The following is a 15,046-nucleotide window of genomic DNA, read 5'->3' as shown; positions in this document are numbered from 1 at the left end:
CCTTCTTCTCCTTGACTAGATCCTTCTTTTTCTGTTTTAATTCTTGCATTTCAAATTTCTTTTTTTCAGACTCAACTAACAGGGTTATATAGTCCTCTGAGGTGAGTAACTGTGAGCTTCGGCCCAGACGAAGACTACCTGGTGCACCTTGCTTTTTTTTCATTGATACTCTCTGTACTGGTAGCTTTAGGAATTGTCCAAGTGTTTTCTCCACCCCTCCCACCTGCATGTCATTGCTTGGTACTTCCCTTCCAGTTTCTGTTGGAACTGATTGAACTATATCATTATCTTCATTTGATGCCTCATTATGTCCTTCATCTTCTTCCATTGATATATTGTCCACAAAAAAATGAACAATTTCACTGTTCAATTCTACTGGTTGTGAGGGCATGTTCATGCTTTCTTCATTGGTTGCTGAGACACTATGTGCATTCATATTGATCATTGCTTCTGCTAGCCATGAAGGTGGGGTTACTTGGCTTGGCAATGTCAATTGGTCATTGTCAACTGCATGTTCAGCAATAACATTAACAATATCAACAACAGGAATTTCATGTTCTTGAGTTGGTGGAACAATCTCCATGTTACTGCGAATTTGTTCATTGTTATATTGTGTTTCACATACAGTTTCATCATCTTCAGCATATAAGTGTCCTTGAGACAAGGAAATCATATTACCAGCTGCAACAACATCATCTTGGTCATCTACTTCTTGCACTTCAACACCTGTTTGGGCATTCCCTTCTTCCTGACCATCCACATGAAACGCTTGGCTACAACCAGTATCATGCATGAGAGCATCATAGTTCAGTGGCCAGATTCCTGTCCTCCTAAAGCCAGCCTTGATATTTGATGGTGTCAAAGCCCTTTTAAAAGCTTTACTTGCAAGCTCTGCTAGCTCAAACCTTTTCACCTCAACCCCTGGATTCTTTGCCATCCATGCAGCACGCTCCGACCTGAAATAGTTCTTGAAAGGGCCAAACACACTAACATCAAGGGGTTGCAGTCTATGAGTGGTATGAGCTGGCAATGTCAATAGGTCGATGCCTAAATTGTTTGCTTCCTCAATTGTTTGTACAGCCATGTGGCTCCCATGGCCATCTAATATCAAAAGGTGTCTGTTATTAGGCGAGACGCCACCTGGTACCGATGCAGCAAAGTGAAAAAGCCAACTTAGAAACAGTTCTTTAGTCATCCATGCATGGGGATGTGCAGCCATGCATGCACCTGGTTCGCAGTTCTGTATATAGTTTTTCAGTTGATTTTTACCTTTGAATAGATAAAATCCTGGGATTGAAGTACCAATTGCATTAACACAACATAAAATAGTTATCCACTCCCTGCTCTTGGGCAAAATCTTTGGCACATTTCGGCTCCCTCTCTTGGCAATTACCCGCATGCCACAATTCCTCCCTGCCTGTAAACCTGTTTCATCACAGTTCCATATATGGTCTGCTCCATAAGAATGTTTATCATAAGCACTAGAAAGTGTGTCATAGAATTTTTGCACAACTGCAGGGCGCAAATTTAATGCTCTGTCTCTGTCAAGGCCCTCAGCAGTACGCAATACAAGTTCTGGATGCCTTTTTTTAAACCCAAACCACCATGATTTACCAGGAAACCCATCTTTGAATGGGTTTGGCCTCCCTTGACAGATTTGAGCAACTGTTGATTTGAGTTGTATCAACTCTAGCCCATGTCCCAGTTGGGCCATCTCTTTACACCACTCAACCACCTCGGCCTCCTCATCCTCAGTCATAACTGTAAGAGGCCCTCTAAGTTTTGTATGAGTCAGTCCATTTATCCAATAATGTATTGATGAGGGAGGAATACCATGTTTTTTTGCAGATGCCCGAACTGAGTATCCATTAAACTCTATGTCGTCAATTGCAACTAACATTTGTTCTTTTGTCCATCCTCTTATAGCACTGATTTTTTTAGTTGAGCTTGCCCCTTGGACTGTTGTTGATGGTGGTTCTGTGGCTGATGGTGTGTTAACATCAGCAGCTGTCACATGGTCATCTTCAACAATGTTCCCTGGTGCATTGCTGGCATCGACATCAGCTGGCCTGTCATCATCGGACGATGTGCATCGCAGCTGCGCACCCCTTGTCACTCTCCTGCCACTTCTCCTTGTACGAGCAGAGTAACTTCCTTTTGCCATAGATGCAACAACCTATAAAATTATTGCATGCATTTAGACATTAGAATATATGTTAAATTATGCTTTATTACTTCTGCAAAAATTATCCCTATGAAGCTGATGATCGAATAATTCCTGTAAGCTAACCTTCAATTCCTGTAAGGTAAGCAACAAATAAGGTCAACAAATAAGGTCAAAACAAGATTTTTACGATGGAGGTAAACTTGTGCTTTTATTTACATTATTGGGACATGTCTTCCTCTGCTTTGCATATCTGGTTACAAAAACTTAGAAATGCTTCCCACTTGACTGATATGGAATTTGTGAGTTTGATTTTAGTTTTTCATGTAATGTCTAAATGAGTCTTTTTCTCTATCTTTACATAATTTCAAAAGAGTTGAAATTATTGCTTCAGTGCTTAGTATTTTATTGGTGTTTACCATGCTTACTGGAAATTTGGATTCAGTGCCCTGTTTTGATTGTTTCCTTTACAGTTACTCTGTCTCTTCTTTCAATTAATTTGTCCTTAGGCTTTTTGAAACAAATGGCTTGCATCTCCTCATATTACTTCACCGATAGTTCACTAAAATCCTATTTAGTTTGTTCCATGTGCTTGTTGCATGAGCAAAAATAAGCGCGACCTTTGTAAAATGTGACTGAACTTAAAATTCGGCTGAGAGGTCTCACTTTTCATTATATTTTGATATATTTGTGAAATTTTCTCTCATAATCATGTAAGTTCACGGGTTTCTTCAGTATCTGTTTTTCCTGGTATACCACTTAAGCGCGACCATTGTAAAATGTAACTGAACTTAAACTAGTATTTCTAAAATTGGCACCTTTAAAGTTTGGAGTTTTGCAGCTATGGCTTAATAGCGAGCTGGATTACTAATGTAGCCCAAGTATTTTTAAACTTAAAAACACCTGTTTTATTAAGCAGACTTAAAAATAACCGACAGTCGGAGCATACATCGCGCGGTAAAGGCGGAAATGAGCCCCTCCATGGTCGTTAAATAAACACTAAACCCTTGACACGTTCCTTAACAGGTGGCGGATTGAGTTGGCGTGGTGTCGTACGAGGCCACGTGCCTGCAACGTGCTTGTCCGCCAGGTGGAGGGGAGGGCGCACAGGTAATGGCGTCCCTCCCCTAGCCCAAGTATTTTTAAACTTAAAAACACCTGTTTTATTAAGCAGACTTAAAATCTAATAGCATCTTGTCCTCTTATTTGATTTGTTGTCTTTCTGAGCAATATGTTTGATAGCTTACTGCACTAATTTGTTTGTAATCCTAGAAAAAATGATCTATAAACTCTGTATAAAAAAGGTTAATTGTAACTATATAGGTTAACTGTCACCACCCTATGGACAGAACTGTAATGTAAGAAATCTGATAAATGAGTGGACAGAACTGTAATGTAAGAAATCTGATAAATGAAAACAATGAAAACAGAACTGTAACAGAACTGTAATGTAAGAAAAATCTGATAAATGAAAATAGAACTGTAAGAAGATATAACTCACTTGAATATATTGGCCACTGTTTTGTGATGTTGTCTTCAAGTTTGCTGAATAGTTTGAAAGCATAAGATGCAACTTCAACAGTGGGTGGATTTGTTTTATAGTTTTAGGGACTTGATTTTAATTGGTGGACATGGATGCACATGGATTGCAATGGCTTTATTTTGAATGTGTGGTATGGATTTAATTTGCTGTGATCTAATGGTTGGGAATTGTTTATTTGTTGATCCATGTGCTTTGATTTGTTTTAATGAGAAATAGAATGAGTTGGGTGTCATTTATTGCAGTTATTGGGTCTGGGTGTCATTTATTGAACAAAGTGGATTTAATTGTTATTGGGTTGGGTGTCATTTATTGAACAAATTGGATTTAATTGTTATTGGGTTGGGTGTCATTTATTGAACATAGGGTGCTTAGTTGTTGAACAACACAGCAGTTATGGCTGACATACATTCCTTTTGTTATGTGCAGGTAGGCATATTTATTTGGGATGCAAAGTTGGAGTTCTCATGAGTGGGGGTTGAAGTGACTGTTGTTTTGTACTTCTGGAATAGACCAGTTTGGAAGCCTTTATGGCTCTAGCTGTTTTCTACTTGGGTCAATATGTTTTGCAATATTAAGTAGTAAAATACTATTTATGGACAGTTGTGGGCCCAGTCAATGTATGGGTGATTTTTGGACATAATTTAAAACTTATTTATACATAATGTTATTTATTTCTGTTTAAAATTTGGTTTCACAAGTCTTAATCACTGGTGGTTTGGTGGGACCAGTATTATATCAACTACTGGTCCCTGCACAAGAATAGGAATCCCTCCCCTACCCAAAGTCCGAGTTTCATCTTCAGTTTTCATAGTAAGCCGTCTGAACTTGAGTTTTGAGTCGACTTTACTCTCCAAAGTTGAGTTTGAACTCGAGTTAGACCGTCCTTTATTTTCACTTTACCCTCCCAACTGTGGGTTCGAATTAGAGTTTTCTAATAGAGCCCGAGTTTTCTGGCGTACAGCTGAGGGACGCATATATAGTTAGTTTGATCCACATGCAGCTTCAACGCACATTATTTATATCTATATGCATGTTAACATGCATATATATGGTATATGTACCTAATATAACTATATAAATAAGTGATTTATATATACCATATAAATTTAAATTAATGTTTAAACCAATGTGCGTGGATGCTCACGTACCATGCAAATATAAATAAAATAATTATATCTTAATAATACTATTAAAATAAGATAAAAATAAACAGTTATCTAATTTATCTTTGTGATTGATGCGGCGGCCTTTGCACTTAAAAGGGGTTTTTTAATAGGAAAATGAATAAATAATTAAGTTAAATTCTAATGGTATTGATATTTATGTTGAAAGAAACATGATTTTTAATTTATTTTTAAAGGTTTTTAGGTTTTTAGAGCTTAGATATTATTGATAAAATCTCTAACAATATTTTTTTTTAAAAGATAATGAAAACATTCTTTAGATTTATTTTGAAATTTAATGTTCATACTTATATGAATTTCTAAACATACAAGCTAAATAGTAAAACTCGTGTTAAGAAATAACATAAAATTATCAATTCTATTTTTTCAAATTATAAATTAAATGGATTTACCAAACACATTAAAAAGTAAGATTAATGTCTTTAAATTTAATTGTAATCTTAACATAAAATTATCAATTTTATATTCTCAAATCACAAATTAAATGAATTTACCAAACACATGAAAAAGTAAAACTAATATCTTTAAATTTAGTAATAATATGCCTAACAATAATTTTCCTTTCATAATTTAAGTAGAATTTACTAACATCTAAATAATAAAACACCAAACATGATAAACCATGCTTAATTACCTCAGTTGATGCAAAAGAAAAAACTCATCTAATAAAATTGATCTAATTGTGACCACCATTTTCTCATTTTGGAAATGAAAACAAATGAATATATATTCATAACTCGAAAAAAGTACTAATTTAGCCATAATCATGTTCGTATATAATTACCTAATTAAATATTTAGGTATGGTAATATTGATATTTGTTTGGAAAAAATAAATAGGTAGATGTATACTTGAATTTACTATACTGACACCTATTTATAATGGCAATGGCATGTATGCCAACTAGTTTTGGCACGTATTATACTTACACATCCATTAAAAATGTGTTTATTATTTTATTTTTAGTGAAATTAACATAATTATACAATCTATCTTATAAGCCATGTCAAATGTTTTGAGTTTAAATATGAGTTTAAATATAGTGTCATAGGAACATGTTATATTTTTTCTAAATAAAAGTACTTCTTGCATTACAACTCACCCTTGCTATATAATCAAGATTAATTAATAAATGAAAATCAAGAGTATATAAATAAATATTGAGAGGTATAATAGTGTTTGGTATATCTTTGAAAATAATAAATATGTATATGTATTTATAATGACATGCATGTTAACTAGTTGTAGTACATATTCATACTTACATATCTATCAATAATGTGCATACTATTCCATGCTTAGTTAATGATGAGCAAAATTATACTACCTATCTACAGGCCATATCAAATGTTTTGGTTCTAAATAGAGTTTCATACAAACATGTTATATTTTTGAAATATTAGGACTAGTTGCAATGCAATTCTCTCTTGCCATGACATTGAATAAATGAAAATTAAGAGGAGATTAATAAAAAGTAGTGAAGGAAATATATAATAATGAGAAGGAGATTAAGATTAGTTTTAAATAAATAAGCATAATAATTGAAATTCAATTCTTTGTGTTTGTTTGTCTTGAACTTCCTTAGTTTCTTTTACTTTTATGTAACTTTTATTTGTATGTCAACAAAATGACCAAATAAAAAAAAATGAGGAAAAATATTATGAGTGTTGAAATGATTAATTAACTAAATGTCAACATCAAATATTGAAGGAATTAGAAAATAAATTATTGTATTTAGAAGAAAACTTATTGTGAAAAATGGGTGGTAGGAATGGATGGCTCAGAGTGAGCTCCTTCAATTTGATAAGGATGGATCAACTCTAAGTGAGCTAACTAAGGTAGATGATAATGGTCTAACTATAAGAAAGCTATTTGTAATAGAAAAGGATAAGTTTGCATTAAGCGAGCTATTTAAACCAGTTGAGAATGAACTAAAAGCTATTTGTAATAGAAAAGGATAAGTTTGCATTAAGCGAGCTATTTAAACCAGTTGAGAATGAACTAAAAGATAAGGACAGGTGGACTTTAAGCAACCTATTTAAGCTAACTTATGATTGACTAACTCTAAGCGAGCCACATGAGGATGGATCATATATAAGTGGGTTATTTGAGAGGGATTCAAATGAGGAGAGATAGGTTGTAAATTCAAGGGGAATTCCTTTTTCATATTGAGAGGGCTTCCACAATGGGCAACTGACAATAAAAGGTTGCCCATCTTAGAAGACACATGGTCAGTTGTGAATGACTTTCAACAAATGATGCATCCCCTTAAGAATGTATTTGAAATAATTAGTTAGTATGATATTTAAGTAAATATTTTTAAAATTATAAAAATTATAATCTTCCCTATATTCAAAAGTGGATATATATATATATATATATATATATATATATATATATATATATATCTTTTAATTGTTTTATTTTTTTAAAAGTTTATATTGAATTATTTTGTTTCATATTAACATTTAAATATTTTATTTATGGTTGATAATGTTAATGCTTTTTTTTTTTACCATGTCTTTTAGGTTGTAATGTCAAAATGAACAGAGGATTATTGATATTTTATAATATTTTTAATTAAAACTAACCAAATAGGTGTATTCATTTATGTGTTTTTAATTATAGCAGAAATTATTATTTTATTTAAAAATGTTTTATTTTTTATTGACATGTGTCAACTTGATACACATCTACATCTCCATCATATATATATATATATATATATATATATATATATATATATATATATATATATATATATATATATATATATATCTATATCTATATCTATATCTATATATATATCTATATATCATTTTTAACAATGATATAACATTATTTTATTTGATATGAACATTCAAATATTTTATTTATAAGTGAGAGCTAGAAAAATATCATTACCAGATATTTTAAGTTATAATGTGAACAACCATAGCATTATCGATATTTTATATTGTTTTTAATTAAAACTAATGAAATAAATATATTCATTTTTGTTTTTAATTATAGTGTACATTGTTTTGTATTTAGAAAATACATCATTTTTATTTTAAAAGTGATACATGTCAATTAGAAGTTGAGCACTCAAAGAATTACACATAAGCCATACTGATTGTAGAATATGTTTTTGGGCACAACATTAATTTTTAGAAGATTGCAGAAAATGAATAGAATTTTATAAACTAGCATAGATCCATCTTTACTATCTATCTACCAATAGATCCATATTTTTTTGTAGAGTATTAATAATAATTTGGCCCATCGTATAATAATTAGATTGATTTCTAAATAGTACTGACAATAGAATAAAAATGTTAAATGTTTACGTTTAAGTTTACATTTACATTTACATGTTTATATGAGATCTACCCCATACTAGGTTGTAGAGAAAAAATATTTTCCACAATAATATTGTTGAGTGGCTTTCCAAATTAATAATTTTTTTTTTATAAATATTTAGAATATAAAAAATATTTAAATAATTTTTTAAAAATAATAACACAACAACTATTACCATATTGATAAATAAATAATATTTATATTAATAATTTTAATTTTAATTCCAAAATTAACTATGAATAAGGATTTCAGTAACATTTATATTAATATTTAATAATTTCGTTTTTTTAGCTATGAGTAATGATTTTAGTAGCATTTATATTAATATTTAACCATTAATCTTTTTCTTTTTTTAAATGAATGCATTCTTTATAAGCAAATATTTCATTGTAAACCTTTATATATAAAATTTACCCTAATTTATTTAAAATGATTTATATTTCATTGTAAACAACATTAAATTAATAATGATTTATATTAATTAATTTTAGCTATGAATAATGATTTCAGTAGCATTTATATTAATACTTAATACATCACTATTTTTTTTGTTTTTTAAATAAATACATTCTTTATAAGCAAATATTTCATTGTAAACCTTTATATATATAATTTACCCTAATTTAGTTAAAATGAATCATACTATACTATGGGACAGCAGAAAGAATCATACTATACTATTTAAGAGGGGTGGCAGAAAGATCTCAGAGGGAGGCGGAGTTGGCGTGGAAAAATGAAAGGAGCAACTCCTCGCTGCAGTCCACTGCATTTTCATCCATGCGTCTCGCGTTCGATTCCAGGCCGCCGACATATTTTAACCCTTCCATCCCGCGTTGGATTCATGGGCAAAGACATATTTGTTTCAAACAGTTTCTCCAACAAATTTTATAAATGAGCATAAAGAAAGCAATAAGTTACATGTTAGTCTTTGTCTGAGGATTAGTCGAAATAAATAGAAACTGAGTACAGGGAAGATTGGGATGATCACTCGTGAAGTAGAAGGAGAAGGCAATTTCACTGTCGTGGGTTACGCAGGCCTCTTCAACTTCAGGAGTGATCATTCCAATTTTCCGTGTCCCAACCTCTCAATTGCCACTGCTCCCGACACCATCAAAGTTATGGCCGTTATGGCCATGTGTAATGGTGCTGCAACACTGTTCAGGCGACCTGGTTAAAACAAGTCTGTGATATCACGAAAGAAAGGACTATTTTTAAGCGCCTTCATTGGTGATATGACGGAGTTGTTTAATGATGTAAGGAAGCTGAGCAGAATGATGGAAGAGGCCTGAGCTTTGTCTTCCCTCTCGCCTCTGTATTCCCATGATACTCTCCACAGTTTCAGTTTGAACTCGAGTTACACGCCTCTTTATTCCGATGTACTTTCCACATTTTTTGAACTCGAGTTGCATGCTTCTTTATTCCAATGTTACGCTCCACAGTTCCAGTTTGAACTCGAGCTGCACATGTGTTGTTTTATATTCGAATGCTAATTCTTCTCACTTAAATCTTAAATCTCCAAACTCCTAGTTTGGACTTGACTTTAAATCTCTAAAATCCGAGTTTGAACTTGACTTATATTCAGAATCTGAGTTTTGAGTTTGAACAACAATTTTGTAATAAAATTCTAATTCTTCTCACTTAACTCTCCAAACTCGAAGTTTGAAGAATAAAATAAATATAATAATTACATTATATTTATATAATAAATATAAATATAATAATTTTAAAAAATTAAATATTATACAATAAAATGATAATTATTATAATTAAAAAGGATATAAAATATTATTAAAAAAATTATAAACTAAAAAATATCTGAAGAATAAAATAAATGTAATAATTACATTATATTTATATAATAATAATAATAATTAAAAAAAATTAAATATTATATAATAAAATGATAATTAATATAATTAAAAAGCATATAAAATATTATTAAAAAAGTTATAAACTAGAAAAATATTATAACAAACGATAAAAAGATAATAGATTTAAAAAAATATTATAATATTATTATAACTGAACATTATAATACGTTATTAATTGTTAATTTAAAAAAAGTTATTAAAATAAAAAAGTAAAAGATTATTAATTGTAAATTTAAGAATAATAATGGAAAATAGGAGGAAAGGAAGAAGAGGAGACACATATTTTCATGAGAGGGGAATTTGAAGGAAAAATGAAGGGAAATGAAGAAAATAGAGGCCTCAGTGATAAAAGGGATTTTGAGGATCAGTTTATGGCTTTTGTCAATCAGACTTTTTGTTAGTTTTAGCTTGGAGCTCTCTCTATTCCCTCATAGTCTTGCACACTGAAAGAATTCTTAGATAAATCTAGCGTTGAGGAATGAAAACAAAGGAAGGACAAGGAAATCAAGGAACAAGAAATGAAAACTTGGGTCGAGCAACTTCAATGGGAAAACTTGGAGGCAACAGGTTGCATGTGTAATTTCCTATCTAGTTTGTGCATGCATGTATGTATTTGGTTCTCTTGCTGTCATTGGCATGGGTTTTTCAAGGTGTGACAATGGTTTCAACCTTGTCTTGCCATTTCTAGATAACAATGGTGTGATGGGGCTCTTTCATTCGATTGTGTAGAAATTACGATGTAAATTTGCAGCTTCTCATGAAATTTTAATCAATATCACAAGACACAAACCTACTCTACTACTCTATGGAAAGTAATTCACAATCTAGAAAAAAAATAGACAAGCAAGAAGAATCACACACATGCAACAAGTATTTTTCCCAGGGAAAGAAAACTGCTAAAAACCCCAATGCCTACTTGCATTAAATCAGATGAATAGAGATGTATTACAATTGGTTTGCTTAATTGAGCACAACATGCAAGTGCATAACCTATCTCTCTGTTCACTGAAGGCCTCTAACCGAGACTTAGTGAAATTTTGCCTCTGCTTGAGCTCTTATTTCCTTGAATTGTTCCTTGAAGAATTCAACCCCATTATTTAGGAAATTCCTTAAATTCATTGCGCAATTCCTTTAGGATGATCCTCTGACTGCATGCAACCCTTGTACACTCAAGGCTAGTTTACAAATGATGTTGCACTGCCTTGGAATCTCCACCAAGCATGGAGAATTTGAATTCTCTACATGAAATATATATTTTGCATTGATTGATCAGTAACTGGATGATGACTGAGTTTGATTGAAGTCCCATTACTTAACTGACATTCCACTAGTTCCTCCAAAAGTTGGAACTAGTTTAACTGAAACAACGTGAGATAACTAACCTTGATGCTACAAATTAGCAATCACACATGCATAATTGAACTCTAACTTGAGTAAATTGGGTGACAGAAGACATGTCACACAAGTTAACATCATCCAAGTTGTCTGCTGATGTGGAAATTTCAATTTTCTTAATTTAATTAGGGCAAAATCAAATTGAGAATTTTTTGTTGCCTTTTCCAGCACTCCCTCTCAACAAGAAAGGGATTATTAACCACCACTATTGTGCACCTTTTGAACTTGAAATTACCTCTTGAAAAAATTTTAGCATCTTGTTCCTCTATCAGAATGTACAGAAACAACATTAGTTTCCTATGCACGTAGTCCCATAAATGGTGATACCTGATATCTATATGATTAGATCGATCGTGATAAACAAGGTTCTCAGAGAGATTGATGCAACTTTGGTTATCAAACTAGATCACAATTAGATCCATCATCTGACCAAATAATCTAACAAGTATCTTTCTCATCCAGGTTGTCTCACATAATGCTTGACTTGTAGCCATGTGTTCTTCTTCTACCAAGTTGAGTGCCACAAATATTTGCTTCTTGTTGTAACAAGAAACAATAGTAGACCCAGCACTAAAAATTCCACCTAATGTACTCTTTCGGTCTGATGGAATCCCCAACCAATATGCATCTATGAAGCCACACAACTTCACTCCCTCTCTCCATCTACACCAAACTGAATTCTAGGTAATGCCTCCGAGGTATTGGAAAACGTGTTGAGATGCCCTCCAAAATAATTTGGTTGGCCTAACCGTAGCTTGGCTCAACTAGTTGAATGCATAACACATATCTGGTTGTTTATTCACAAGGTACATCAGTGAAACCACTAGCTCCCAATAAATGGTAGCATCCACTTCATCACCTGAAGTGGCATGTTCCTTCCTCTAGTTGGTTGCTATAGATGTCTCCATGGGTTTGCAACTCTCCATTAAAAACCTCTGTGTATCTCATTTCCATAATTTCCTTGAGAGATAAATAATTCCCCATCGTCTTGCCATACTTCTAATCCAAGGAACTAGTGCATGAGCCCCATGTCCTTCATTTCAAATTCTCTTTCGAGGTCCTCCTTGCAAGAGCTATTCAGTTTTTCATCACCAGTTGAAATCAAGTCATCAACATATTAGACTATAATTAAAAATTTAGCTTCTACTAAGATATAACAGAGGTTTTCATCTGCTTCAATTTTGATGAAGCCCAAACCAGTGAGATAGATATTGATCCTAGTGTACCATGCACGTGGTGCTTTCTTGAGACAGTAGAATGCTCGCTTGACTCTGCACACATGATACTCTCAATAAAAAGTCTCAAATCCTTTTTTTTTCTTGATGTAGACCTCCTCCTGAGTGACTCCATTGAGTAATGTTGTTTTTACGTCCATCTGGCGGATATTCTACCACATTTGCACAACTAGAGAAATAATTGATCTAATGGATGAATACCTTACCACTTGAGCGAAGGCCTCCTCATTTTCTATTCCTTCAACTTGAGAATACCCCTTGGATGCAAATTTCGCCTTGTACATCTCTATTCTTCCATCTGTTGCCTGCTTTACCTTGAAGATCCATCTCGAACCCAATACTGATTTATCTATTGGTCTTTGGACCACTTTCCAAACACTGTTCTTTATAATGGATTTGTATATCTCCACCATTGCATCACCCCATACAGGTTTCTCAACTACTTCCTCAAGAGAGCATGGCTTAGTATCTATAAGCTCAGTCATTACAACCATGTATCTAGTGTATCGATCTGGTCACCTTCTATGCCTATGCTAATTTGAAGGAGCACCCACATTCTACCTCACATTTTGCACAAGTCTCTCAGCTTCCCAGGTCCATTTTATGCCATCTTTAGATGTTTTTTCTTGAGTGGCTCTCTTCACTATCTGATCCTGAATTTGTGGTTGCTCCACAACTTCTTGAGTTCCTCCTTTGTAGCTAAAATCTCCTCTTTTGTAGGATCTGAAGCTCCCTATCAAGAGAGCATCACATCACTTTCTCCTCATCAGATTTTATATTCCTTCTCACAAGTGTCATTCTAAAGGATGGCAAGTACAAAAAATAGTTGTGGGGAGTTACTATAGTCCAAAAATACGCCCAATTCTCTTGTTAGCGCAAGCTTCTTCCTTGAGTCTTTGGAGACATGGTAGAAAATCGAGGCTCCAAAAATCTGGAAGTGTGACACATCCAACATTCTCACGAATAAATCCTCCTCCGGTGTTATCATGCCCATAATCTGATGAGGAGTCTGGTTCTAAAAATATATTGTTGTGTTGCATGCCTTATTCTTCAAGTGCAGAGGTAAACCTTGGTTATGCAACATCGCCCTCAATGCTCCCATAATGCTACGATTCTTTCTCTCAGCCACCCCATTCTTCTATGAGTTGTTGGGTGTTGTCAACTCTCATCGAATGTCTTATTTTGCACATAATTTTTTAAATTCATTGGACACATAATCACCTCCATTATCACTACTTAGAGCCTTCACCTTCTTGTCGGTTTCTTTCTCAACCAGTGCTTTGAATTCTACAAACTTGGAGAATGTCTCATCTTTATTCGCCATGAATAAAATCCAACACTTTTGTGACAAGTCATCTACAAAGATAACATAATATTTGTGTCTAGAAGTGGAGGTTGTTGAGAAATATCCACAAACATAAAAGTGGATCCTTTCAAGGATTGTATGTGCTCTATTGTCCCGATAATTGGAAGTGGATTTTTTGTGCCTCCCCAACGTACATTTTTTTGATTCTCAAGTGCTCCTTTGGGCATGCATGTGGTTATATACTACATAATATTCAAGGCGCCATGGTGGAAATGGCCAAGTCTTCTATGCCAAAGTTCACCGACATCCTGAATTTGCACCTTCTCCGCCTTAGTGCCTAATGCGGCATAATCCTCCACATCTAGCTTATACAAGTTCTTCACATGACCCCCGCTTTTCTTCACCTATCCCATGGCTATATGTCTCAAGAATGCCTTTCCTTTGCTGGAGATCACATCATAACCACAGTCTTCCAAAACCCCAATAAAGACGAGAATTTTCTTAAGGCCCACAACAAACATGAAATCCTTGAGCCTGAGAGGGGAGCCTTAACCCATATGAAAGGTGACTATACCAACCCCATTCGAGATGTACCTTTATTCATCCCCCATCTCGATGGGCATCAACCAACCTTACTTCCTCTAAGTCACTAAAAAATTCTCTACATTATGTCATGTGGAACAATGCACCTGAGTCCAATTACCACACTTGTTGGGTATGTGTTATATTATTTCTGTGACTAGAAGCAGACACAACTGGAGGGTCATTGGCCGGGGGGGGGTTTGCAGGGGGGTGATAGACCCTTGCATGGGTTCCAGGACAACATCATGGGAATATTTTTTTATGTGGGCCCAATCATAGATAGTTAGACCCAAGGATAGGGGGTAGACCCAAAGATGGTGGGCAGACCTACCCATGGTTTTTTGCAAAGTTTTTTCACATGGTTTTGGGCATGATGGTTTTCTTCCCATGGTATTTTGTATACACAGTCAAGGAAACTATGGTT

Source organism: Pinus tabuliformis, chromosome 3_2, assembly GCF_031772625.1.
Source record: "Pinus tabuliformis cultivar Carrire ecotype Pingquan chromosome 3_2, CPIR1, whole genome shotgun sequence".
NCBI classification, from domain to species: domain Eukaryota; kingdom Viridiplantae; phylum Streptophyta; class Pinopsida; order Pinales; family Pinaceae; genus Pinus; species Pinus tabuliformis.
The sequence above is the reverse complement of the archived record's forward strand: the minus strand, read 5'-3'. Positions refer to the sequence as shown.